The sequence below is a fragment of the Eurosta solidaginis genome, chromosome 5, assembly GCF_040869045.1.
Source record: "Eurosta solidaginis isolate ZX-2024a chromosome 5, ASM4086904v1, whole genome shotgun sequence".
Lineage (NCBI taxonomy): Eukaryota > Metazoa > Arthropoda > Insecta > Diptera > Tephritidae > Eurosta > Eurosta solidaginis.
The window spans coordinates 64,351,761-64,378,954 of NC_090323.1; the positions used below are offsets into that span (position 1 = coordinate 64,351,761).

At 43.2% G+C, this 27,194-nt stretch overlaps 2 long non-coding RNA genes across 2 annotated transcripts; one reads left to right on the forward strand and one right to left on the reverse strand.

Moving 5' to 3' along the window:
• Positions 1-1,179: 1,179 nt before the first annotated feature.
• Positions 1,180-27,194, reverse strand: LOC137252776 (uncharacterized). The gene is made up of 4 exons (XR_010953660.1): positions 26,018-27,194; positions 25,717-25,934; positions 25,419-25,649; positions 1,180-1,478 (listed from the first exon to the last, which is right to left on the reverse strand). It is a non-coding gene; the product is annotated as an uncharacterized lncRNA (long non-coding RNA).
• On the forward strand, positions 6,994-7,645 carry LOC137233665 (uncharacterized). The gene is made up of 2 exons (XR_010947529.1): positions 6,994-7,153; positions 7,212-7,645. It is a non-coding gene; the product is annotated as an uncharacterized lncRNA (long non-coding RNA).

Below are 27,194 nucleotides of genomic sequence, written 5' to 3' on the forward strand. Positions count from 1 at the left end.
AGACACTGCCGAGGGGCGACCCCGCTTAGAAAAAATTTCTTCTAATTGAAAAATCTTATTTCTAAAATTTTGATGTTGCTTTGCCCGGGAGTTGAACCCAGGGCATACGGTGTGATAGGCGGAGCACGCTACCATCACACCACGGAGGCCGCCGTATAGCATTAAGAAAATGATTAATAAATGAAATGAAATAAAGCATACAAGTTTAATTTTACTTCTGTTATAGTATTCAGCGTTGTGGGCCCATTGGGAAACCATTCTATTTTGCGATAGGTCGTTTTCGGGCCTTAATACCAAGATCCATCAGCTAAAAGTGACTTAGGAATGGTATTTTCGAATCAAGAAGTTCAAGAAAATTGTGGATAGGGTAGATGTCTTTGTTCAATATTACAGCTTTTGTTTCTAGATGGCGACCGCATCGGAAATTCGCCAGGTCTGCTTTTGAATCCGTAGTAGCGAATATCCTATCCGGACGTTACTATTATGCGTATCCCTCTATCACACTAATGTCTTTTCTTACCCTCTTTCTTTTCCTTCCTAGCTTTGCCTCTATTACTACTGTTGCCCTTACCATCTACCTCTACCTTTTATCTCTACCCCAGTTTAGGCCAATACCTCGGGAGCAGAATAAGATATTGAAATAAAAACCATCATTTATTCATATCTTTCGTTTGAAACCCATATCGTTAAAACAAAAATCCTTGGAGGTACCTCTGGTATATATGAGCCGTTTATTTTGAAAGTGGCATAAGTCATTTCATGTCGTTTAGGTTCAGTGATAATTTGTTGGTATCTCTCCTCGCCTCCAGTTTGTTAGAGTCCAATATCCAAAAGATGCAATTCTTATTATTATTTTATAATTGTAGAACCATCTATATATGCATTCGTTCAAAAATAACAATGCATTTAAGACCATGAGTTGGAAATGACTAATGCCACTTTCAAAATAAACGGCTCATATATAGCTTTCTATCTCCAGAACAGAGCAAAGGTATATAAACTCTCGTTGTATGGTCTCCGGTGTCCATATTTAGGTAGATATCTCCAGGCCGTGGTTACCCAAAAGTATGAAATATATTTAGCTACGTTCTCGCATACCTACCATATATACATACAAAATTCGGTTCAGTAATTTCTGAAGGAGTTGTTCCAGTAAAACCATGACACGAGATTATTATATATAATAAATACATTTTAATTCTGATTTTCAATCATACATTAAGCCAGCAAATTATATTATTTATGGCATTCAAAGGTTTTTAGTGTAGTAAGGAAATCTCATGTTGGGACTTTTGTTCTCTAAAACTCCAGGCAGTGGAATCATTGTGTCCTTACCGATTAGCTTATATTCGATTCCCGGATGAACTTTCCTTCGAGACTCCCTACAAGGGATATTTATTGCTTTCATCATATCTTTGTCGCTTCAACGTACTGTTAGGGGATACACGTATTGAATTATAACTATTGTTACGGTGATGCTGTAATAGAAAAAAAACTTATTAAAATAACAATATGGTAATGAGTGGTAGTTTTGACTTTAGGGCACTATTAACTTTGTCATTTTCAACATCAATTAAAACAAGGAAGGACGGGACATACCTTTCATGAACGTAGCTGAACTAAGGAAGCGAATTTTTAGATAAAAATTAAATTAAAAAGTATGTAATTTGTGTAAGAATACAAAGATTCACGTTTCTTGTGGTCTGCATGACATAGCTATGAATCACTTATCTGAAGAACATACGACGTATACGTAAGTATTTCATGAAATTTTAAAGTTGCAGTTTTTAAAATGGGGCAGAAATTACGAAAAGCTTCTTATCTGAACCATCGGTTTGTATGGGGCATAGACTATATCACCATCACAGGGCGGTGCTCGCGGCACTTGACTTGTCAAAAGCTTTTGACACAGTCAAACACAGCACGCTACTCCAAGACATACATATATATTAGGCTCACACATGTCTGTTTCTAAACAGATGGACTGCTAATTATCTGAATGGTTAGCAAGCGTCGGCTCAATTTAGGAACGAAATCTCAAAGCTAAAGAAAATTAAAAAGAAGGTTGCTGTTGTTGTAGAGATAAGGTTGCTCCCCGAAGGCTTTGTGGAGTGTTATCCATGTGATGGTCCATTGCCGGATACAGATTCGGTACGCTCCGGTAACACAGCACCATTAAGGTGCTAGCCCGATCATCTCGGGAACGATTTATGTGGCCACGTTAAACCATCAGGCCATCCCTCCCTCCCCATCCCTAAGTTCCAGGGTCGCCAGAGCCTCGTCTGTTAGTGAAACAGGATTCGCCGCGGATAGGTGAGGTTGACAATTGGAGAAGCTATATATTGCACTGGCAACTTGAAGGGTTGCGCTGTACAGCCCCCTGAATCTGGTATTTTAGTCGCCTTTTACGACAGGCATACCTACCGCGGGTATATTCTGACCCCCTGGGGGTCCCGCTGGGGGATCCCACAGGATGGTGTCCAATCCCCGCCTAATCTCATTTCTACATATCAAGGGGCCCTTCCCACCAGAAGGAGTTACAATCATTTCCTATGCCGGCGACAGCACGATTATGGCAATGGAACCTGGCCCTTCAATGGATGAATTAGTTTCTGAGGTAAATAGCTATCTCCTGTTGTTGTTGAAGCGATAAGGTTGCTCCCCGAAGGCTTTGGGGAGTGTTATCGATGTGATGGTCCTTTGCCGGATACAAATCCGGTACGCTCCGGTGCCATAGCACCATTAAGGTGCTAGCCCGACCATCTCGGGAACGATTTATGTGGCCACATTAAACCTTCAGGCCATTCCCTCCCTCCCTACCTCCAAGTTCCATGAGGAGCTTGGGGTCGCCAGAGCCTCGTCTGTTAGTGAAACAGGATTCGCCGCGGATAGGTGAGGTTGACAATTGGGTTTGGAGAAGCTATATATTGCGCTGGCAACCTGAAAGGTTGCGCTACACAGCCCCTTGAATCTGGTATTTTAGTCGCCTCTTACGACAGGCATACCTACCGCGGATATATTCTGATCCCCTAACCCGCTGGGGGTTCTTTCTAGTTTCGATCAGGATCTACATTTTGGTGAGCATGCAGCCGCAATTGTACCGAAAATCCACGGCCGTAATAAAACTTCAAATCCTTTGCTGGTAGTACTTGGGGAAAATACAAAGAAACGCTCATTACAACATACAAAGCAATTGGCCAGCCGATTGCATGCTACGCGTCCCCTATATGGTCCCCAAGCCTAAAGCCTACTCACTGGAAGAAGCTACAGACCTGCCAAAATACTGCTCTCAGAACCGCAACGGGCAGTCTTCTTATGTCCCCAGAACACCATCTACATAATGAGGCGAGAATACTCCCCATTATAGAGAGAAATGAAATGCTAACCAAGCAACCCCAGAAACCTGGGAATCCCAACAGACATCTGATTGATGAGCCTACACCGCCAAAGGGGCTTAAGGAGGCATCTCCGTAAGCATTATGAGGAAATACGGCATCTGAGAACGCAGCCGAAGGAAGCTAAAAAACACAAGCAGGTCCTCAGTGAAATCCACAAACAGGCGTCGGACCCCTATGACAGGAATTGTACATTGAATCATGTACTCAAAAAACAATACCCGAAACTAGCAGAGGAAACGCGCGTCACTGTAGCTCAGCTTCGATCTGGATACTGTAACAGGTTAAACTCTTAGCTATCCACAATTAACCCCGACATACAAAACATATGTCCTGCTTGTAACGTGTCCCCACATGACACCGACCATCTCTTCAAATGTATTGTGGAACCAACGCCTCTAACACCCCTCTCATTATAGTCCACCCATGTTGAAACAGAAAGTTTCCTTGGACATTGATGACAACTTGTGATCGGCCGCACCTATTGGATGGGGCCAAGCACCGCTATAACAACAACAGCAGGCGGACAACCCGGAAAGAGAGGCAGCAACTGGGCGGACAGTAGGGTGAGATCTTGGCGGATCAAATAGAAGAAACGACGTTTTGCACAATAAACGGAGACGCCCCCACACGTATGGTAGGAAGCTGTCACAGTTCGCCGGATATTTCAATCGTGAGCGCAGAACTCGTAAACTGCGTCAACTGGCAGCCGATGGTAACATTGGCATCCGACCACCTGCCTATACTTATTTCGCTCGAGGGTTCTGCCGACTTCATCGTTACAGAAAAACGCACTTTCATAAACTTTAAAAAAGGAAAGTGGGAGGAATACAAATCTTTTACAGACAACCTCTTTGCTGCCCTCCCTATCCCGACTGATGCCCGCCAAGGGGAGCGTGCTTTCCGCAAGGTCATTGAATCCGCCTCGGCACGTTTCATTCCCGCCGGGAAAATTCCCGAAATTCGGCCCCACTTCCCGCGGAGGCCGCAAATTTAGGAGAACGTGACCTTATAAGACAGCTCGACCCAGGCGACCCCCAAATAAGGGACATAAACCAACGCATCAGATTGCTTGTGGAAATGGGAGGAGCACCTAAGAGGTTGTAACCTCTCTGCCGGTGTGGGTAAACTTTGGTCCACCGTAAAGTCCCTATCGAATCCGTCTAAGCACAATGACAAAGTTTCCATCGCCTTCGGCGATAAAGTGCTGTCGGATTCGAAAAAATGCGCGAGCGCTTTCTGCCGTCAATATGTGATGCATTCTACGGTCGACAAAGATAGACGGAGGGCCAACAGACACGCACATAAACATAATTTCAGAGCATCACCAATTACCATCACCGCCAAAGAGGTTGAGGATGCCATCGGTCAGGCTAAACCATCCAAAGCAGTCCGGTGCTTAAAAGCCTAGTGAAAGAGGGTTTCAAATATTTAGCACATGTCTTCAGCCTGTCTGTTTCCACCTTTGTCATACCCTAAAAATGGAAAATGGCCAAGGTGGTCCCGCTACTAAATCCTGGGAAACCAGCTAACATAGGAGAGTCAAATCGCCCGATATCTCTCCTATCGCCAGTAGCCAAGACGCTTGAAGCTTTGGGATTCAAGGGGTTGTGTAGCGCAACATATAGCTTCTCCAACCCAATTGTCAACCTCACCTTCGAGCGGCGAATCCCGTTTCACTAACAGACGAGGCTCTGGCGACCCCAAGCTCCTCATGGAACTTGGGGATGGGGAGGGAGGGATGGCCTGAAGGTTCAATGTGGCCATATAAATCGTTCCCGAGATGGTCGGGCCAGCACCTTAATGGTGCTGTGTTACCGGAGCGTATCGGATCTGTATCCGACAAAGGACCATCACATCGATAACACTCCCCAAATCCTTCGGGGAGTAACCTAATCGCTACAACAACAACAACGCTTGAAGCCATTTTGCTCCCCTACTTCAAAGCAAATTTGCAGCTGGCCTGTCATCAGCATGGCTTCATAAAACTCCATAGCACCACCACCGCGCTAAATGTCATCGGCACCCAGATAAATTGCGGTTTAAATCAAAACCCCACAGTAGAACAGTACTCGTTGCGCTAGACCTATCAAAAGCTTTTGATACGGTCAACCATGGCACGTTACTGCAAGACCTGGAAGGGTCTACTCTTCCCCTATGACTTAAAAGGTGGACCGTAAATTATCTGGGTGGTCGGCAGGCATCGGTGCAATTTATGCCCCTATTACCGTTTACAACTCAACTTAGTTGGGTTATAATTAAAACAACTCAACTTTAGGACAACTCAACTCCTGTTTGGTATTACGAATTACAACTTATTTCAGTTGAAGTTGAATTGAGTTGCCAACTTCAAAAAGTGATGATTTGACAGATAAATAAACAGCTGATCAATTTGTGGCAGAAATTTAAGCATTTTCAAATGTGATTTTTTTTATTAATATTACAAGAAATCTATTTTATAATGGCGAAAATGTTGGTGATTGACATGTCGCGAATACGGAAAACATTCGCGTGATCACTCCAATCCCTTGGAACTACCAATCACCAAGTAAGAAAATGTTTAAGTGACAAATAATGAGTTATTTTGCAGATTTGAAAGGAAGCATTTTACTCAGTACTAAACAAAATTAAGGACCATTTCCGCATAAGCGTTCGTATTTTAAAATTATGCGCCACACTCCGATTCCTTGCTGACGGCACCTATCAAATATGCTGTGGAAATGATTTTGGTGTTGGACTGGTTTTAGATATTATTGAGGAGCGTATTTGTGCGAAGTAGATTAAAACCCAAACAGAAAAAACTGTATTTTACTCAAATAGGATTCCCAGGAATAGTGATTAGTATCAATGGGGCTTACATAATTTCACCTATTTTGGCTGCATCCGAACAGCAATTTGTCCAAATTGTTGATTATTGTTTGATTAAAAAAGGTTTAACTACCCGCTTTAAATGTTTTTTTTTTTTTTTTGTAACGTTTTATAAGCCCGCGCACCATCTAACTCTTTTCAAAGGTGGTATCTCCGTTTTTAGTATTCGAAAGCGGAAATTAAAAATTTTATTTCTTTCGAAAGATATTTACAAAGTACCACAAATGGCCCGAGAGGGTCCGAAATATGAGGCCCGTTCCACAGTTTTTTTGCACAGAACATCTGTGTGCGTTGGCGGCCTTTGGCCGCGATTCGTAAAAATAGCCCGGGTTGTGTTCAACACCTTTCTGCATTGCTGTGTACAAAAAATTTGGCAAAATACAACAACCACATGAAATTAGATTTTATTAGAAATACAATTTTTGATTTTTGTAGTAATTCTTTACGACAGCATAACACTGCTAATACGTCGCTTCCCAAGGCAGTCGGTTCTATGTACCGGAGCGACTCGGGATTTTTCCCGACCAAGGACTGTCAATTTCAGTGTGACCCCATTTAATGCCCCTATTACCGTTTACAACTCAACTTAGTTGGGTTGTAATTAAAACAACTCAACTTTAAGACAACTCAACTCCTGTTTGGTATTACGAATTACAACTTATTTCAGTTGAAATTGAATTGAGTTGCCAACTTCAGAAAGTGATGATTTGACAGATAAATAAACAGCTGATCAATTTGTGGCAGAAATTTAAGCATTTTCAAATGTGATTTTTTTATTAATATTTTATGAAATCTATTTTATAATGGCGAAAATGTTGGTGATTGACATTTCGCGAATACGGAAAACATTCGCGTGATCATTCCAATCCCTTGGAACTACCAAGCACCAAGTAAGAAAATGTTTAAGTGACAAAGAAATAATGAGTTTCATATGAAGTTATTTTGCAGATTTGAAAGGAAGCATTTTACTCAGTACTAAACAAAATTAAGGACCATTTCCGCATAAGCGTTCGTATTTTAAAATTATGCGCCATACTCCGATTCCTTGCTGACGGCAGCTATCAAATATGATGTGGAAATGATTTTGGTGTTGGACTGGTTTTAGATATTATTGAGGAGACTATTTGTGTGAAGTAGATTGAAACCAAAACAGAAAAAACTGTATTTTACTCAAATAGGATTCCCAGGAGTAGTGATAAGTATCAATGGGACTCGCATAATTATTTCACCTATTTTGGCTGCATCCGAACTGCGGCCAGCCTCGTCCAACTAAAGTCAAAAAGTTATTCAATGTAATTCGTTTAAACGTTGTTTTTTCTAGAAATGTGTACAAAATTGTTGATTATTGTTTGATTAAAAAAGGTTTAACTACCGGCTTTAAATGTTTTGCTTTTTTTTGGTAACGTTTTATAAGCCCGTGCACCATCTAACTCTTATCAAAGGTGGTATCAAAAGACGGGTTTCCATCTCCGTTTTTAGGATTCGAGAGCGGAAATTAAAAATTTTATTTCTTTTGAAAGATATTTACAAAGACCCACAAAATGGCCCGAGAGGGTACGAAATATGAGGCCCATTCCACAGTTTTTTTTGCACAGAACATCTTTCTGCGTTGGCGGCCTTTGGCCGCGATTCGTAAAAATAACTCTGGTTGGGTCCAACACCTTTCTGCATAGCTGTGTACAAAAAATCTGGCAAAATACAACAACCACATGAAATTAGATTTTATTAGAAATAAAATTTTTAATTTTTGTGGTAATTCTTTACGACAGCATGACACTGCTAATACGTGTCCAAAAATATCGATAGAGGTATTAAACGATGCGTCTTGGCATCAGTATTAATAATCCGAAGGCGGAAAATAAAAATTTTAACTCCTTAAAAAGATATTAAACAAAAACCGAAAAAAACCAACAACATTACAACAACCACATGAAAATCGCCAACTTCAACTACAAATATCTCCGGACAAGAGATAAAATGTTTCTTTTCCGCCTTCGGATTATTGTTCTCGAGATTAATACGCGTCTCGATATTTTTGGACGCGTATTAGCGGTGCCATGCTGTCGCAAAGAATTACAATTTTTGTTTTCGGATTCTTAAATCGGAGGTCGAAACGTGTCTTTTGATATCAACTTTGAACATCTTTGTTAAAAATTAGGTGGTGAACCGTCTTCTAAAACGTAACATTTTTTCAAAACAACTGCAAAATTGCATGAGACAACTGCTAGTAAGCAGTTGTAAGATTTTGACGTCTTTGACAACTACACCAACACAAGGTTGTAAACGGCAATGCCACAAAAAGTTGTAAGACTAGACAACTCAACCGAAATTTTTTTTGACAGGTTGAGTTGTAATCTGTAATACCAAATTGCGAAATTTCAACTCAACCAGAGTTGAGTTGTAAACGGTAATAGGGGCATAATTTGTTTCGTCCCTCCCACAAATTGTCATCCTCCCAGCAGCTCCTTGCAGCAGGACTGCTACATATTCTCTTACTCCGGGAAGGTATCGAACCCAATCCGGGTCCGTCTCCTGACCCCGGTCATGAGAAATGGTTTTGCTCCATTTGCCAGAAAAGAATCTTTTTAGGACGGTCATACTCTGTTCAGTGTGTCTCGTGCAAGGGATGGTTGCATCGGACAGGTTGTTCTGGGCTTGATCCCAAAACCCGACGTCCACGTAACTTTTATAAATTTTTTTTGTGGCTCCTTGCTGCCCAAGGGCGTCCCGTAGTCTACGCCTAAGCGTATCCCCACTACCTTCCAGCAGCTTCGCTGCTCAGCAAGCCACAACAAGTACCCGCTGCTGCTCGCGCCCCACGGCGCCAACAACTGAAACAGCTGATACCACTCATAACTACTACCTTCGTAGTAGAGCTGGTTGTAATGCTGAGCATCAGCCCCTGCCCCGTCTTCTTCTCCCCCCCCCCCCCCCCCTCTTTTCTGGCAGCAATCGTGCAGGTCAGGGAAACAGACTCTTAGTCCCTGCCTCCGTTTGCACCGTCTGCCAGCACAGAATATAAAGGTTTGCGACATCCGCTCAATGCAGCTCCTGCCTTGGGTGGTGCCACTTTCCTAGATGTTCTGGTCTCCGCGACGGCAACCACCCGACGGGTTTCATCGCGCCATGTTGCCAGGTCGCAAACCCAAATCATCCGGGTACCCCAATGCTTGCCCAAGGGCGCCCAGTCCCAAGACCACAACAGCAATTGCGTCCTGGCCTTCCACAACCTAGGCGTAGTCACCCCTCACTTACCCCTAGAGTGGCGGCGTCACCCCTCATGCACTTCAGAATTCTGCAGTTCAACTGTAATGGACTAACTGGGAAGATTACGGAGATAGTCGATTTCATGAAGCGGCACAACATCCGCATTGCTGCGATTCAAGAGACTAAACTCACAGCAAGATCTGCATTGCAGACCTGCTCTGGTTATAATGTCAACAGGAAAGACCGCGAGAGCGAAAATGGAGGCGGCCTCGTGTTTATTATACACCACTCTGTGCAATATCATATATTTGATCCTGGCATCGACCGCAGTGACAATGTCTTAGAACGTCAAGGCCTATCTGTCCGGTCAGGCGATGCAAATCTAGAAATCATCAACATCTACATCCCTCCTGTCACCTGTTGCCCTAGTGGATACCGCCCTAATATCGAGGCCTTACTCACTGGCAACAATCGCATTATCTTAGGCGATTTCAATGCCCATCACGACCTATGGCATTCAAACTTGCGGGCGGACAGTAGGGGTGAGATGTTGGCGGATCAAATAGACGAAACGACGTTCTGCACAATAAACGGAGACGCCCCCACACGTATGGTAGGAAGCTGTCATAGCTCGCCAGATATCTCAATCGTGAGCGCAGAACTCGTAAACTGCGTCAACTGGCATCCGATGGTAACATTGGCATCCGACCACCTGCCCATACTTATTTCGCTCGAGCGTACCGCCGACTTCATCGTCACCGAAAAACGCACTTTCATAAACTTCAAAAAAGGAAAGTGGGAAGAATATAAATCTGCAACAGACAGCAGCTTTGCTGCCCTCCCTATCCCGACTGATGCCCGCCAAGGGGAGCGTGCCTTCCGTAAGGTCATTGAATCCGCCTCGGCACATTTCATTCCCGCCGGGAGAATTCCCGAAATCCGGCCCACTTCCCGGCGGAGGCCGCGAGCTTAGCGAGGGAACGCGACCTTATAAGACAGCTTGATCCAGGCGAGATTGCTTGTGGACGAACACAAGCGGGCGAAATGGGAAGAGCACCTAAGAGGTTGTAACCTCTCTACCAGTGTAGGTAAACTTTGGTCCACCGTAAAGTCCCTATCGAATCCGACTAAGCACAAAGACAAAGTTTCCATCGCCTTTGGCGATAAGGTGCTGTCGGATGCGAAAAAATGCGCGAGCGCTTTCTGCCGACAATATATAATGCATCCTACGGTCGACAAAGATAGACGGAGAGCCAATAGACACGCACATAAACACAAACTCAGCGCGTCACCAATTACCATCAACGCTAGAGAGGTTGAGGACGCCATTGGTCGCGCTAAACCATCCAAAGCAGTGGGCCCAGACGGCACAGCCATGCCGATGCTTAAAAACCTAGGGAAAGAGGGTTTCAAATATTTAGCGCATGTCTCTTTCCACCTTTGTCATACCCGAGAAATGGAAAATGGCCAAGGTGGACCCGCTACTAAAGCCTGGGAAACCAGCTAACGTAGGTGAGTCATATCGTCCGATATCTCTCCTATCGCCAGTGGCAAAGACGCTTGAAGCCATTTTGCTCCCTTATTTCCAAGCACATTTGCAGCTAGCCCCTCATCAGCATGGCTTCAGAAAACTCCATAGCACTACCTCCGCGCTAAATGTCATTAGCACCCAGATAAATTGCGGTTTGAATCAATATCCCCACCATAGAACAGTACTCGTAGCGTTAGACCTATCAAAAGCTTTTGATACGGTCAACCATGGCTCGTTACTGCAAGACCTGGAAGGGTCCACCCTTCCCCCATGTCTTAAAAGGTGGACCGCAAATTATCTGGGTGCTCGGCAGGCATCGGTGCAATTCAGAAACGAAACATCAAAACAAAGGAGAATTAAACAAGGGGTGCCACAGGGTGGTGTCCTATCCCCGCTTTTGTTTAATTTCTACATATCTAAGCTACCTTCACCACCGGAAGGAGTCACAATCGTTTCCTACGCCGATGACTGCACAATAATGGCCACAGGCCCAGGCCCAAAGATCGATGAGCTATGCAATAAAATAAACGGCTATCTCCCTGATCTCTCCAGTTTTTTCGCCTCGCGAAACCTGGCATTGTCACCGACTAAATCTTCCGCGACCTTATTTACAACATGGACGCCCCAAATGTCGACCATATTGAACATCCACGTCGATGGCACTACGCTACCGACTGTCCTACACCCCAAAATCTTGGGTGTGACGTTTGATCAGGATCTACATTTTTTGTGCGCACGCAACCGCAATTGTTCCAAGAATTCAGAGCCGTAATAAAATCCTCAAATCCCTTGCTGGCAGTACCTGGGGAAAAGATAAAGAAACGCTCTTGACCACATACAAAGCAATTAGCCAGCCGATTACGTGCTACGCGTCACCCATATGGTCGCCAAGCCTAAAAACCACCCACTGGAAGAAACTACAGGCCTGCCAAAATACTGCTCTCAGAATCGCCACGGGCTGTCTTCTTATGTCCCCAGAACACCATCTGCATAATGAGGCGAGAATACTCCCCATCAGGGAGAGAAATGAGATGCTGACCAAACAGTTTCTGTTGAATACCCAGAAACCTGGGCATCCCAACAGACATCTGATTGACGAACCAGCACCGCCTAGGGGCCTAGGGAGTCATCTCCGTAAGCATTTTGAGGAAATACGGCACCTGAGAACTCAGCCGTATGAAGCGGAAAAACACAAGCAGGTCCTTGGTGAACTCCATAGACAGGCGTCGGACCTTTATGTCGGGAATTGCCCGGTGAATCCAGTACTTGAAGAAAAATATCCAGAACTCGCAGAAGAGGAACGCATACTCCCCAGGGAAACGCGTGTCACTCTTGCTCAACTTCGTTCTGGATACTGTAACAGGTTAAACTCTTACCTATCCAGAATCAACCCCGACATACAAAATGTATGCCCTGCTTGCAATGTGTCCCCACATGACACCAACCATCTCTTTAATTGTAATGTGGAACCAACGCCTCTAACACCCCTTTCCTTATGGTCCACCCCTGTTGAAACGGCAAGTTTCCTTGGACTCCCGTTAGAGGATATTGATGACAATTTGTGATCGGTCGCGGCTATTAGGTGGGGCGAGCATTGCTACAACAACAACAACAACAACTGCTAATACGTGTCCATTAATATCGAGAGAGGTATTAAACGTATTAATCCGAAGGCGGAAAATAAAAATTTTAACTCGTTCAAAAGATATTAAACAAAAACCGAAAAAAGACAACAACATTACAACAACCACATGAAAATCGCCAACTTCAACTGAAAGTATCTCCGGACAGAGATAAAATGTTTCTTTTCCGCCTTCGGATTATTGTTCGCGTCTTTTGTCACCTCTCTCGATATTTTTGGATGCGTATTAGCAGTGCCATTTGTATTTGTATTTATTAGGCAATTCATCCCAGCACAACAATTTGAAAAAAATTATTTTACAGTGCTAGTCGGTAAAAGGCATAAAATAGGAACAATCTAATCTTGAAACTTAAAGCTAATGACTATGGCTAAGAAAAGGTTACAACAAGTAATATATTTAATAAATAGTAAATAGATAAATAAAGGAATGATAGAGTACATTTGCTTAGAAGGAATCAGTATTTTAATTGTCTAGGTTATTATAGAAACTTGTTAATTCTTTATTGAAGAGCAGAGCATTGCTTATAAGCCTAAGTCTAGAAGGGAGCGAGTTCCAAAGACGTATGGAATTAATGAAGAACTGGCGATCAGATATTAGCATACGATGTCTGAAGTGGGTAAGAAGAACAGATCTATACGACTGGAGAAAATTTAGCCTCCGATACAGATAGTCAGGTTCCTTCATATATATTAATTTATGTAGCGTAGTGAGCGTTTTAAGTTTAATAAGGTTATCGAAAGAAATGTTTAGCAACCTGTAAGCATGTTGAGAGACGTGGTCAAGTCTTTTCAACCCATAGACGTATCTAGCAATGTTGTTATACACAACATTAAGTTTCCTATTACATACATAGTCACAATTGGAGTAAACCTCACAACCATAAAGGAGCGTAGGTATTAAGTACGCTTTTGCTATTAGTAGACGAATATGTAACGGAGTAAAATATTGTGTAAGCCAGAGTGTACGAAGCATCCCATACACTTTTCCCACTGTGCGGAAGATGTGATCTTTCCATGTCAGGGTTTTGTTAAAAACTATACCTAGATTTTTTGCCGTGTCAACGTATTCTATAATAGTGTTGTCTAAAAGTAAATTTTCCATTCCACTTTTATCTAGTGACCTATGAATGACTATACATTTCGACTTCTTAGGGTTAAGACATAAACCGTTCATAGAAGCCCACGTACCAATTTGACACAAATCGTAATTTAAGTTATTAATACATGAACTGGTACGATCACTAGGACAGCACATATACAATTGTACGTCGTCAGCATAAATGTGAATATTACAATACTTGAGAACACCAGGCAAATCGTTTATATACAAAACAAATAACAGGGGACCAAGGATTGAGCCTTGTGGGACTCCTCTTAAAACACTGACGAAGTCAGACTTTCTGCTACCAACACTTACTGCCTGAGTTCGGTCGGCCAAATACGATCTGATTAGGGCTGTTGCACAGTTGGAGAAATTAAATAGGTTGTCCAGCTTCTTGCAGAGAACGGTGTGGTCGACCGAGTCAAACGCTTTTGAATGGTCAAGAAGAGTCAGGAAAGCAGTAAAATTTTTGTCAACTTGTTCTCGAATATCCTCTATCACCGATAGGAGCGCCGTTTTACAGCTACGATTTGACCTGAATCCAGACTGGGAATCTGTGAGAAGGTTATTATTCTGCACATAAATATTTATCTGGCAGTGCAAAATTCGTTCGACGACCTTGGAAAGGAAAGGCAGAATAGCTATAGGCCTATACTCCTTGTTTTGCTTGGGGATTGGGATTACCTTAGCAACTTTCCAACATTTGGGAAATACACAGGACGTCAGCACAGAGTTAACCAAGTAGGTTAAGTGAGGAAGGATTTTAGGAAGAATTATTTTTAAAAATTTCGGACATATACCATCGAACCCCATAGCATTAGACTTTACTGAAAGAATGGCTTGAACGACATCACAATCATCGACACTAGCAAACTCAAGAGGACCAAAATTAACATTAGCGCGAATACAATAATTATCAGCACATATATTGTCAGTTGAGATTGGCAGATTTACAAAATTTATATTTATCTCATTAATGTCTACATCAGGGAGGACAGAAATATCACATTTGGATTTTCCGATACCAATATGTTTAATCGACTTCCAGGTTTCCTTCGAACTCAAAGCAGCACTAAACTTGTTATTATAAAATTTCTGCTTAGCTGACCTAATGGCTTTGTTTGCAGCGATCCTAGCTGTTTTGAAGCAGTTGTGAGCCTCCAGGGTTTTGTATCTTTTCCATCGTGAGTAAGCAAGGTTACGCTGGTGAATTAAGTGTTTTAGATTGGGACTAAACCAAGGGGTATTATTGTGTGTAGCAGCTTTGAGTTTCACTGGCACATAGTTGTCGAAAAGCCTAATAATATGGTTCTGTAGGAATGATGCCTGATCATCGACCGATGTCAGTGTACGAATCAAGCTCCACTCAACCGACTCCTCCGCTGCATTAAGGGAACTGTAATCTATGCTTCTAAAATCACGATATGTAAAGGAACATTGTATGTGTGACGTTTGAAAGTTGTAACTAAGAAATATCAGATCGTGTTTTGAAAAGCAAGATGCCGACAATTGATCGTAGTGGAGCAATTTCAGGGGATCATTCACAAAAAATAAATCCAGCAAAGAAGAATTTGAGTCAGTAAAGTGTGTAGGTGAAGTTAAATTGGTGGGAAAAAGTCCAAAAGACTCCATACTTAGCTTTAGAGTTGAGTCGACGAGAAGGTTGGAGTTGAAATCCCCAGCGATGATTATATTATCATAGCTTATAAGTAGAGGCTCGAGAAATTCAATAAAGCCAGAGAAGTCAACTCCACGATTAGGTCTGTATGCACAGCCGATAATAAGCCTTTCATTATTTACAGAGAACACGTCTACGAACAAATATTCGACAAAATCACTTGGACTAGCACTGCAGCAAAGTTTACAGGATAAACTACTTTTAACATATATAGCAACACCACCACCATGACCACGTCTATCAGCCCTGAAAAGTTGATATCCATTTAGTTGCACCAAATCATTTTTGTGACATGAAGAAAACCAGGTTTCGGAAATACATATAACATCTATATCAGAACCCTCAGATATGAATCTCAATTCATCCAGCTTTTTATATAGGCTTTGCGCATTAAGATGGATGACTTTGAGCCCTTTAGTACGTTTGTTGAATACGCGCAACAGTGTATGTAAGCAGTCTTTGGAACTAGACAACCTATAGTCTAGGACCATCACTATATATGGGATATAAAGAATGCTCTGCGATGCGTAACAATAAAGACAACATAAGTGATTGTTTACAAGTATGATAGGGAGAGATAAAGACAGAAACGAAGAGACTCAAGAACTTAAGTAATATACCATACATAGAAATTAATTTATTGATCATTATTCGTTGGCGCATCATCAACTCGAAAGGAACTCGCGCTTTCTTCGCCGGTATTCTCAAGACGCTCTAGAAAATCCAAGCTATGTATTGCTTCAGGGCTGGCGTTGGCTGTTCGTCTGATATGTACCAGACCCTTCTTAGAAAAAACCGCCACTACCTTCCTTTTCTTCTTTAGACGGATCGCTGCCTTGAAGATCGCATAGTTTTGCCTAGACAGCGAAGCATTTACATAAATCGGAGCATTTGAATTTATGCCCACATGAACTAATTGCAGACCCTTGATGTTTGGATTGTTTTGGCGCCTAAAGGTGCCTATACTTTTTAGCAATTTGTTTCTGTCTGTCGGCGACTGAAATTTGATTATTACGGCCGGATCTGTCACGCTGTTGTCTATTTTCCGTAGCCGAAAAATGCTCATTATAGGTATTGGTTGCAATCTAAGAGTGGAACAGAGGTGATGAAAGACACTTGCTAAGTTTTCTCCTTCCTTAAAGGGAATTCCGTGTACACGGACTTCACTTGCGGCAATATGGCTCTCTTGCTTTGACGCATTGTTTTTGAGTTTTTTTACTTCCTCTTCGAGATAACCAACGCGCTCGAACACACTCTCCAGCTGAGTAACTCTTGCATTAAGCTCACTGACCTCTTTCTTCAGCACCACAAATTTGTATTCTAGTTTTTTGCATACGAATTCGATGAGCCTTTTTTCCGAGTCCAAAATTTGCTTAGCAATCAGATCGTTGAACTTGGCAAATCGCTGATCCATGCTTTGCATTAAACTAGGAGAGAAGCCGCTGATCCGTTGCACCTTTTTGGCGCTATCAACCTCGTTATTAAGGTCGTCACCACGACGTTTACCATTGGCTTGATCCATGGTGTTCGAAAAAAACGGGCCAAAAAATATTGCTCCAAGAAACTGGGTGGCAGCTCTAACGCAGCTTAGATTATTATGACGCAGGCCAAGTTTAGCATAGACGCAAACCACAAAATAAAGCTTGAAGCACAAACAAACTTCAGTGACTATAAAACTTTTGGCGGGAAGATACACAGTTGATGAAGGTGTCAAAGAAAAACAAGTTGACTGACAACAACAAAGCAGGAGCACCAATCGCAATATACTGCCAAATTAGTAAAGTTGAATTGGAGATCACCTGGACAGAGGATCTTACTTTCCACAGACAAATGTCACGTTTATTAATGTTTAGACACAGGTTGTAAGAATTAAGACTCACAATAAACAATGAATTTGAAAATTTAAAGAGGAGCACAAATTACTTTAGCTTTCACACACCAGGGTTACCACAAAAAGTTGTAAGGCCAGACAACTCAACCGAAATTTTTTTTGACAGGTTGAGTTGTAATCTGTAATACCAAATTGCGAAATTTCAACCCAACCAGAGTTGAGTTGTAAACGGTGTTAAGAATTACTCTTCGGAATGCTTTACCAAACGTCATCAAACAAATGAAACGTTACGTCCCGTCAACTGAAGGAAATTTTATATTGACTGTATGGCAGCACTGTCACATACATATATGTACCAGTATTTTTCTTTCAATTTTGTGTCATATCATTTTGCGCTTGTAATTTTCATATTTCATCATTCTTAATAAACGGTTCAATCTGTTCAGTTATCTATACTTAATTCCGCGGTACAGTTATTGCTAACATTTTGGTGCCTCCTGTGAGGACTATTTTTTTTGGTTAAGTACAAAATGGCAGAATTGAAATTGCGTTCAACGGCAGTCAAATCAATAAGGCGCATTCTTGAGCGCGTAAATAGGGAGACAGTCAACGAGTTGGATGTATTTCAGCTGGAACAGGAGCTGAAAATGCTAGAATCACATTTTACGCGATTTACGGAGAATCACGACCACCTAATTGGATTAGCTGAAACCGCGGAAGTTGCGGCACATGAAGCCCTGTGGGAAGACATCGAGCAGGTGTATGTAGAAGCGTGCAGCAAACTTAATCGCCTTATTGCCGCATGCAAAGAAAAATCACTGCCCACATCAAATGCGCTTACACGCAACAGCCCGACTGCAAGCTTAGAAGGTTGCTCGTTGGATCTAAAACTTGATCCATTAGCTATTCCACAATTCGATGGTGACATGTGCAAGTGGTTGGCGTTTAAAGATGCCTTCGAAACATTAGTGCATCGGGCTTCCTTCCCAGAAGCATTCAAGTTGGGCAAACTTCGGCAAGCTGTTAGTGCCAGCGCAGTGCCATTAATCGGAGGAATCTACTCAGGCGGCTACGAAGAGGTGTGGAAAGCTCTTAAGGAGCGCTACGACAATAAGAAGCAACTTGCGGAAATACACGTGTCACGTTTCCTTAACCTCAAAGTTGCTACAGAGGAATCGGCTAAGGCATTACTTGCCATTGTTGATACGGTGCACGAGACTCTTCGTGCCCTACGTGTAATGGAAATCCCTGTTCAACATTGGGATGCTTTGGCAGTGCCAATTGTGGTATCGAAATTACCAGCGCTAACGAAGAGAGATTGGTCCATGAAGTGTTCGACGCATGAAATACCAACTCTAGACGATTTACTTAAATTTTTGGAGAGACGCGCTCATAGCATTGTTCCAGAACCATCCAGTGGGCAATCTGCGCGACAACAACGACAAGTGAAATCTCACATGGCATCCACTGAGGTTGGACAATGTGCACATTGCCAAGGTGCTCATCGAATCACAAGGTGCCCCGCTATCACAGCAATGGGGATAGATGCGCGCTTTGAAGCAGTCAAAACTTTAAAGCTATGCTACAATTGTCTACGTAGTGGTCATTCTTCACGTCAGTGCCCCTCTGGTGGTTGTAGAAGCTGTGGCCGTAAGCACAACACGCTTTTATGTCGTGACAAACCCAACAAGACGGCTTTGCCTGCAGTGCCAGACGAGGCTAGTGATCAAGCGAAGCTAAAATCAACATCATGACTAACCGTACCTGCGAAAGCCTGCGTTGCGCAATCCCAGGCAATCACTCTTTTGGCAACAGCGCGTGCATATGCCTTTGGAGAAAGCTTAATTCAACGCGTGGCTCGTATTTTATGTGATCCGGGATCGCAGGTAAGCTTCATAACGGATCGCTTGGCAAACTCTTTGCAGCTTTATCGTCGTAAATGTAATGTAAATGTGGAAGGCGTCGGGGCTACAGTAAACACCCGAGCAAATGGCAGCGCAACGCTCACACTTAAGTCGACAACGAAGGATTTCAGCATACAACTTGAAGCACTGGTGTTACCGTCCATTACGTCTGAGATTCCCGCAGTGAGGGTTAACGTAAGCCAGTGGTCACATCTGAAAGGACTCGATCTGGCTGATATTTGGTTTGGTACGCCAGAAGCAATTGACGTTCTCATCGGTGCAGATGTATGGGGACAAATCGTACAGGGTGAGGTCATCGGTGCTCGACCAAACGAACCTTGCGCCCAGCGTACACACTTTGTTTGGGTGGTATTTGGCCCTGCAACAGTATCTTCAGTTTCCAATGTTTCATCGCTTTCGTTTAAGACCGTCGTTGGCGAAGATGACGTTCGCCTAGAAGAACTGGTGCACAGGTTCTGGAAGATTGAAGAGGTTCCAACGGCGGATGAATCTGACGAAGATGAGTGTGGTAAAATATTTGATACCACACACTCCCGTACACAAGACGGACGTTATGTCGTACACCTGCCCTTGCGGCGCGACGCTCCACAGCTTGGAGAGTCTTTCTCGTTGGCCATGCGCCAGTTCGAGCGGTTGGAACGACGCTTAGTTTCAGACCCTACACTGAGAGAAAACTACGTAAAATTCATGAGAGAGTATGCTACTTTGGGCCATATGGAGAAGGTAGAATCACCGTACGACCATACGGGCTGTTATTATATCCCACATCATGCGGTCGCTGCGAAGTTTCGAGTTGTATTTAATGCTTCGGCGCCGACCACTACTGGTTTATCGCTCAACGACATTCAGCTGGTGGGTCCAACAATCCAGGACTCGCTAATCAACATCCTGTTGCGTTTCCGGCGTTATCAAGTAGCAATTACTGGTGACATTGAGAAGATGTTCCGCCAGGTTTTGGTGGCGTCGAAGCATCGAGACTATCAGAGAATCATATGGCGAGAGTCTCCTTCCGACGAACTGGGCATATATCGTTTGAAAACAGTCACATATGGCATGGCGTGCAGTCCATACAACGCTGTTCGTGCTTTACAACAATGCGCACATGATAACTACTCGACCGTTCCTGATACTACGAAAGCGATCGTCGTGCGTGAAGAGATACTCCATTCGTTCTACGTTGATGATTTTTTAACAAGTTGCGACAATGTCTCCCAAGCCGTTGACCTAGCGTTGAACGTGGACACCATTTTATCCAACGGTGGATTTAAGCTAAGGAAGTGGAATTCCAATGATAGTAAGGTTTTGTTGTATTTATCTAATAACCCGTCTCTTTCTAGTTACACGTTCACGGCATCTGTGGCAACGGTATTGGGACTGAGGTGGGATTCGGTATCCGATCAGTTATTCTACCATGTCGATCTTAATCAGGCAAGTCAGATACCTACAAAACGACATGTGCTCAGCGAGGTGGCACGTCTTTTCGATCCTGTTGGACTAATAGCACCAGTAATCATAACAGGAAAGCTATTCATTCAGAGAATGTGGTCTGCGGGTCTATCTTGGGACTCGCCTTTACCCGAAGAACTCCGTGACGAATGGCTTAAGTATCGTTCTACTTTGGAGGCCCTTAGCGAAATCCGTATCAATCGCTGGTTGGGCATGGTTCGGAATAATCAACCCACGTTACACGGGTTTTGTGACGCCAGTTCACAAGCATATGCTGCTGTTATATACATCCAAATAAATGACGCGGATGGGGTGCGCTTATCATTACTAACTGCACGAACAAAGGTAGCACCATTGAAAGGTGCGACGATACCCCGCCTTGAACTTTCGGCTGCGCTTCTTCTGGCTGAGACTTTGCATAATGTGAGAGGTGCTTTGCGTTTGGACGCATCTCCGTATATTTTATGGTCCGATTCGGCGATCGTATTGTGCTGGCTGAAGAAGCACCCAACAACACCAAAACCATTCGTATCAAATAGAGTTCGCAGGATTCAAGAGCTAACATCTCCCGATTGCTGGTACCACGTTCGCTCAGCACAGAACCCTGCCGATTGCGCGAGTAGGGGCATCACTCCAAAGGAATTGCTGAATCATCGGCTTTGGTGGCGTGGGCCAGGTTTCATAGAACTTCAGTCAGCCGAGCAAGACATTCTACTTAGTCAAGACGAATCAGAAGTACATCGTAGTGAAATGCGCATCGTTTCAGGAGTGGCTAGTCTTCCTTCTGCCTATCCACTAGCAACTCGACGCCTAGATGGTCAGGTCATACCATTGGACGAACGATTCAGTTCCATGCAGCGATTATTGGGTACGGTGGCTATCATACTGCGTTGGTTGGGTAGATATCGACACCTTCGCCAACCTGTCATAAGTGCCAGAGAAAGAGACGACGCATTGGATGTTTTGATTCGCATTGAGCAACAGAGACACTTCAAAGTCGAAATGAATCAGTTGACGACTGCTTCAGGTTTGTCATCTTCCAATAAATTAATTTCATTGAATCCATTTATAGATGAGCATCAGATGTTACGTGTCGGAGGTCGGCTCGCTAAGGCAGATGTAGAGGATGATCAACGTTTTCCTATAATACTTCCGAAATCTACTCCATTAGTTCAGCTTCTAATACGACAAGTCCACGAGACCACGCTCCATGGTGGAACCCAGCTGATGCTGCATACTTTACGACGCAGGTATTGGATATTGAATGCTAGACAGGCCGTCAAAACTTGTATACACAGATGTGTGGTGTGTCGTCGTCATCGAGGTCAAGTGTTCCAACAGCAAATGGCTTCGTTACCCGGGCAGAGAGTTAAGCCTGGAAGACCGTTCGTTTCATCTGGCGTAGATTACTGTGGACCGTTCACTCTGCGTATCGGTGCGAAACGCTCTCGTACTCTCGTTAAAACGTATTTGGCAATATTTGTATGCATGGCTACTAAGGCCGTTCACATAGAAGTGGTTGACGACCTGTCCGCACAAGCCTTCATCGACGCATTCACCCGCTTCATCAGCCGTCGTGGTCCGTGTTGTGATTTATACAGCGACAACGGCACTGCCTTCGTAGGCGCTAATCGACTTCTCCAAGAAGACTTTTCGGCATGGCAAAGCGCTTATACTCAACACTTCTTAGCGGGCACAGGGACGAATTGGCATTTCATCAGACCGAGTGCTCCTCATCAAGGTGGTCTTTGGGAGGCTGCTGTCAAGAGCGCTAAACGTCACTTGGTCCGCTGTGTTGGTTCGCAAACTTTGTGGTATGGTCAATTACAGACTTTAGCCGCACGCATTGAGGCGTGTCTGAATTCTCGTCCGATAACTCCGCTCTACGATGATCCTCACGACAAACTTGCGTTAACACCCGGCGATTTCCTTATCGGCGCTCCGCTTCTGGCTGTTCCAGAACCAGACGTACGCCATATTCCAACCAACCGCTTGAAGCAATGGCAATGGGTCAGACAAGTGCACCAAGAATTCTGGCGGCGATGGAGTGAGGAATACCTGACCACACTGCAACGGCGCAATAAGTGGCAAAGGCGTAAACCAGATATAAGGATCGGTGATATTGTGGGGGTTAAGAGCGAGAACCTACCGCCAACTCAGTGGCGCATGGGTCGTATGACAGGAGTCCATCCTGGCGACGATGGTGCCATACGCAATGTAACCTTGAAGACCGCCAGTGGAATTATGAAGCGAGCTGTCCAGAAACTGTGCCGCCTCTTCGACCAAGAAGATTTCGAGTCCGCCGACTCGACCGGGCAGGATGTTAAGAATTACTCTTCGGAATGCTTTACCAAACGTCATCAAACAAATGAAACGTTACGTCCCGTCAACTGAAGGAAATTTTATCTTGACTGTATGGCAGCACTGTCACATACATATATGTACCAGTATTTTTCTTTCAATTTTGTGTCATATCATTTTGCGCTTGTAATTTTCATATTTCATCATTCTTAATAAACGGTTCAATCTGTTCAGTTATCTATACTTAATTCCGCGGTACAGTTATTGCTAACAAACGGTAATAGGGGCATTAAAAATGAAACATCTAAACCAAGAAGAATTAAACAGAGGGTGCCTCAGGGTGGTGTCCTATCCCTACTTTTGTTTAATTTCTACATATCTAACCTACCTTCGCCACCAGAAAGAGTTACTATCGTTTCCTACGCCGATGACTGCACAATAATGGCCACAGGCCCAGGGCCACAGATCGATGAGCTTTGCAACACAATAAACGGACACCTCCCTGATCTCTCCAGTTTTTCGCCTCGCGAAACCTGGGCATCCCAACAGACATCGGATTAATTAGCCAACACCGCCTAGGGACTTAAGGAATAATCTCCGTAAGCACTTTGAGGAAATACGGCACCTGAGAACTCAGCCGTATGAAACAAAAAAACACAAGCAGGTCCTTGGTGAACTCCACAAACAGGCGTCGGACCTTTATGCCAGGAATTGCCCGGTGAATCCAGTACTCAAACAATAGTACCAAAAACTTTCGGAGAGGAACGCATACTCCCCAGGGAAACGCGAGTCACTGTACTGTAACAGGCTAAACTCTCACCTATCAAGAATCAACCCCGACATACAAAATGTATGCCCCGCTTGCAATGTGTCCCCACATGACACCAACCATCTCTTTAATTGTAATGTGGAACCAACGCCTCTAACACCCCTTGCATTATGGTCCACCCCTGTTGAAACAGCAAGTTTCCTTGGACTTCCGTTAGAGGATATTGATGACAATTTTGAATCGGTCACATCTATTGGATGGGGCGAAGCACTGCTACAATAACAACAACAGAGGCAGCAACTGCATCACCCATCGATCCCGAGCCGTTCCTGCCAGTTGGCTTACAGGGGCATTTATTAGTAGAAGGGAGGGAGAAGAGAGAACACTGGAGCAATACGCCAGGTATCAGAAAATCTAAGATACTGTTTGGAGGTTATAGCACAAGTCGCTACAGGGCAATAATAGACCTGTCGCAAGATAACCTAAGAATCCCAAGAGCTGTTCTTACAGGGCATTATAGACTGAACAGCCGTATACAGAACCTGGGCATACTATCGAATAACACATGCCGATTTTGTGATCGATCAGCAAACGGCCATATGCTCCCAGAATGAGACGCAATCTCAAGACGTAGGGGTAAGTTCATGGGCTCACCATGGCCAGAGCATTTCCACATTTAATCCCTCAAGCCAAGGACACTGCTAGGGTTCATCAAGGAAGTCGACTAGGAGCCCCAGCGGGTTAGGGGATCAGAATATACCCGCGGTGAGTATGCCTGTCGTAAGAGGCGACTAAAATACCAGATTCAAGGGGTTGTGTAACGCAACCCTTCAGGTTGCCAGCGCAATATATAGCTTCTCCGAACCCAATTTTCAACCTCACCTATCCGCGGCGAATCCTGTTTCACTAACAGACGAGGCTCTGGCGACCACAAGCCCCTCATGGAACTTGGGGGTGGGGAGGGGGGAATGGTCTGAAGGTTTAATGTGGCCACATAAATCGTTCCCGAGACGGTCGGGCTAGCACCTTAATGGTGCTGTGGTACCGTGTGTTATCCGTCAAAGGACCATCACATCGATAACACTCCCCAAAGCCTTCGGGGAGCAACCTTATCGCTACAACAACAACAACAACAACTAGGATGAGGTGCTGTGAAGGAGATGAGCAAGTCAATGTGCAATCCTCAATAAATTATCTATCTATCTACGTCCCGGTAACAAGCGCCATTGAGGTACTAGCCCGATCATCTCGGGAACTTTGATATGACTACATTAAACCTTCTAGGGTTTGAATATTAATAATGACCGCAATGCGAAAGTCTGCTAAAATTTACCATTCTCCATGGAATGCTCGATATATAACTTTCCACTATGTGAATCATTAATAAAAAAAGCAAAATTTACTAAAATTTTAACTGGCTGTGGGTAATAAAGTGATGATGTCCTCTCTTAGCGCAATGTAATGACAATGGCGGCGCAGGGAAAATGATAAAAATATTGTAAATCTACTAATCATAATTAATTAATTCCGCCCTTTCTATGCATACATACATATGTATTTTACTCTCCAACGCTAATTAAAGAAATTAATTGGTATTTACATGAACTTCGAACTCTTTGGTATTTGCTTTCTTCAGTTGATTATAAACCAAAGCATGACAAATGATCACTAACAAATTCATACATGTTGTTTATATATTTAAAATAGTAGGCAATTTACTTACCCTTTCTGGTGTGATGATTCCTGGACAATCGGGTCTGACTATACGCGATTTATTTTGCCTTAAGACAGCGTGTTTAACGCGAACCATATCATGTTAGGACACACCTTTGGTGAGGCAAACAATCAAAGAAATTTCTGCTTCTAATGCTTCTAGGATAGCAGCAGCAGCTCCCGGTGGCGGCACATAAATAACAGTTGCATGCGGATCAGTTGCCTTTTTTGCTTCGGCTACCTATTCAATTTTAATTCACATTACATTATCTACAATTCAATTTTTAATCAATACAAATATAAATTACCGAAGCAAATACTGACAAACCAAGATGCGTAGTTCCACCCTTTTTTGGGTAAATACATCCAACCAGTTTGGTACCGTATTCCAAAGCATGTTGGTTGTAGAAAGTGCCTTGTTTCCAGGTAAATCCTTGGCAAATGAAACGTGAATCTGCACTTAATTGTAGGTTTCCTCTTATTTTGGCATATTCAGAGCTGAATCGCACCCCGGCAGAGATGTTATCTATTAAATTAATATAACACTTTTTTATTATTTAAAAATTAACATACGTATGAATGAACAGCAGAAAATAACAAATGTTGTACCGATGACACTCCCCGTTATGGACTTTGTTGGTCCTTTGCCGGATGCAGATCGGGTACGTTCCCTGAACAAGCACCATTAAAGTAATAGCCCGACCATCTCGGGAGCGATTTAGTATAACCACATGAAACCTTCTAGGCCATCCCGTTGATTCTATATAACTTAATATTATTTTGGGCGAAAGCCGCCAACGCAGAAAGGTGTTTTGTCATTTAGAAGTGCCTAAACAAAGCACAAGAATTTTTGCTTTTTACACACCATATTAAGCGAGAGCTTGTAAGAATTTTATTAACATTTCAGCGATTATATTTTTTCTGCGTTTTAATGTTTTCCGGAATAATTACTGAACTGTCATAAATAAACAAAAAAAAAATATGTATACGTATACAGTTCTGAGCTTTATGGCATTTTGACATTTGCGGGGCAGTGCTGCGAAATCTTTTATATGGCTATGCGCAACTGTCGATGGCCGTTTTTTTTACCCGTAAACGTAAACGTATATACGTGTGTTAAAAAACACGGCGAATGTTAAGTACTAAATAATGTGTACATTCTTTTTTTTTTTGGAGTTGGTACTCTTGAAATATATACCAAATCATTTTCAATTTTTATTTATTACAAAAGCATTTAAGGTAATAGTCTAGTTGAGGGGTCGACTGCTAATACGCTACCAAAAATATCGAGAGAGGTGTCAAACGACGCGTCTTGACATCAGTATTAATAATCCGAAGGCGGAGAATAAAAATTTTAACTCGTTCAAAAGATATTAACGAAAAACCGGAAAAAGACCCGTGGGTACCTCCGAAACCGGGGATCGGATCCATAGTATTTTTGCGCAGAACATCTTTCTGCGTTGGCGGCCTTCGGCCGCGATTATAAAAAATAACCCTGGGCTACGCCATGCCAAGTCCGGGTGTGTGGTATAACCGTGGCTACCGCCACGGTGATGCACAATTTTTTTTGGGGGTACAAACACAACAACAACCACATGGAAATCGCCAACTTCAAATGCAAATATCTCCGGACAGAGATAAAATTTTTCTTTTCCGCTATCGGATTATTGTTCTCGAGATCAATACGCGTCGTTTGACACCTTCCTCGATATTTTTGGTAGCGTATTAGCAGTCGACCCCTCAACTAGACTATTACCGCATTTAACTTCTTTTAAATTAATATATT